The sequence below is a fragment of the Hippoglossus hippoglossus genome, chromosome 16 (assembly GCF_009819705.1).
Source record: "Hippoglossus hippoglossus isolate fHipHip1 chromosome 16, fHipHip1.pri, whole genome shotgun sequence".
Classification (NCBI taxonomy): Eukaryota; Metazoa; Chordata; class Actinopteri; order Pleuronectiformes; family Pleuronectidae; genus Hippoglossus; species Hippoglossus hippoglossus.
This window is the reverse complement of record NC_047166.1, coordinates 623,163-625,432: the sequence shown is the minus strand read 5'-3', so window position 1 is coordinate 625,432 and position 2,270 is coordinate 623,163.

Below are 2,270 nucleotides of genomic sequence, written 5' to 3'. Positions count from 1 at the left end.
ACAATCTCATTCATACCCTTTGTTCTTTATGTTTTCAGGTTTTCCATTTGTGCTATTTTCATCTTCACATACAAAGACTCAAGAAAGGAACTGATTGGAGTTTGGAATCCAGAGGTCAAGGTCAAGGTCAAGGTCACGGTTGCTTAAAACTCTTCTTCCTTAGGAACTTGTTATTCTAAGAACATCTTCCATGAATCCTTTAAAGTTTAGTTCAAATATTCACTTGGATTCTCAAATGAACTGATTCGATTTTAGAGGTCAAAGGTCACAGTGACTTCATATTGTTGGAGGGGCTGTGACTGCACTGGTTGGTGGAGGCGAACAACCACAGGACAGAAATTGAGTAATGTGTTAGTGTGTGTGTGATGTGTGTCAGTGTGTGTCAGTGTGTGTGTGATGTGTGTGTGATGTGTGTTAGTGTGTAAGTGTGTGCGTTAGTATGTGTGTGATGTGTGTCAGTGTGTGTGTGATGTGTGTCAGTGTGTGTGTGATGTGTGTCAGTGTGTGTGTGATGTGTGTAAGTGTGTGTGTGATGTGCGTTAGTGTGTGTGTGATGTGTGTTAGTGTGTGTCAGTGTGTGTGTGATGTGTGTTAGTGTGTGTGTGATGTGTGTTAGTGTGTGTGTGATGTGTGTTAGTGTGTGTGTGATGTGTGTTAGTGTGTGTGTGATGTGTGTCAGTGTGTGTCAGTGTGTGTGTGATGTGTGTTAGTGTGTGTGTGATGTGTGTTAGTGTGTGTGTGATGTGTGTTAGTGTGTTAGTGTGTGTGTGATGTGTGTCAGTGTGTGTGTGATGTGTGTTAGTGTGTGTGTGATGTGTGTGATGTGTGTTAGTGTGTGTGTGATGTGTGTTAGTGTGTGTGTGATGTGTGTGTGTGATGTGTGTCAGTGTGTGTGTGATGTGTGTTAGTGTGTGTGTGATGTGTGTTAGTGTGTGTGTGATGTGTGTCAGTGTGTGTGTGATGTGTGTTAGTGTGTGTGTGTGATGTGTGTCAGTGTGTGTCAGTGTGTGTGTGATGTGTGTGATGTGTGTTAGTGTGTGTGTGATGTGTGTTAGTGTGTGTGTGATGTTTGTCAGTGTGTGTGTGATGTGTGTTAGTGTGTGTGTGATGTGTGTCAGTGTGTGTGTGATGTGTGTCAGTGTGTGTGTGATGTGTGTGATGTGTGTCAGTGTGTGTGTGATGTGTGTTAGTGTGTGTGTGATTTGTGTTAGTGTGTGTGTGATGTGTGTGATGTGTGTTAGTGTGTGTGTGTGATGTGTGTCAGTGTGTGTCAGTGTGTGTGTGATGTGTGTGATGTGTGTTAGTGTGTGTGTTGTGTGTCAGTGTGTGTGTGACGTGTGTCAGTGTGTGTGTGATGTGTGTCAGTGTGTGTGTGATGTGTGTCAGTGTGTGTGTGATGTGTGTCAGTGTGTGTGTGATGTGTGTTAGTGTGTGTGTGATGTGTGTCAGTGTGTGTCAGTGTGTGTCAGTGTGTGTGTGTGTTGCAGTTACAGCTCCACTCTCTGGTTGTCGTTCTCGCAGCAGTGATGAGCCTCAGCAGGAGGCGACGTCCTGCGTCGCTCTCTTATTAATATTTCACACGACCTTTGACCTTTGTCACGTGCTGCACTGTTCAGTTCCCTGTGTCGAGGCGCCAGCTCCCATGATGCTTTAGAAACGTCACTGGGGGATTTATTGTTTTTAAAAGTGAAAAGTCACAGACACAGAAATAAACGTGTATGTTTATTTCAGATCATTTTACAGCATTAAACAGATTCATCAGCTCAATAAGAGACAAACAATAAAAATAAATAATTTTTTTAACTGAGTTATGTTTATATGATCAATAATATGTATTATTTATAAATATTTTATCATCTTTACTTCACTTATACATCTCTGAACCCTGCGGCGCCCTCTGGTCATCATCATCTTCATCATCTTCATCTTCGTCTTCATCAGGGTGCGGTTCAGCCCGGTGGGCGGCGGCCTCTTTGGGGGGGGGGGCTGAGCAGCATCAGGTGCTTCGTGCTGCCTGACGGCTTCGAGCAAGAGCAATGGATTCTGGGAGGTGAGGTCTGTGAGGAAGAGGAGAAGTGTGTACTTCTCACTGTGTACTTCTCATTGTGTACTTCTCACCGTGTACTTCTCATTGTGTACTTCTCACTGTGTACTTCTCACCGTGTACTTCTCATTGTGTACTTCTCACTGTGTACTTCTCAATGTGTACTTCTCAGTGTGTACTTCTCACTGTGTACTTCTCATTGTGTACTACTCACTGTGTACTTCTC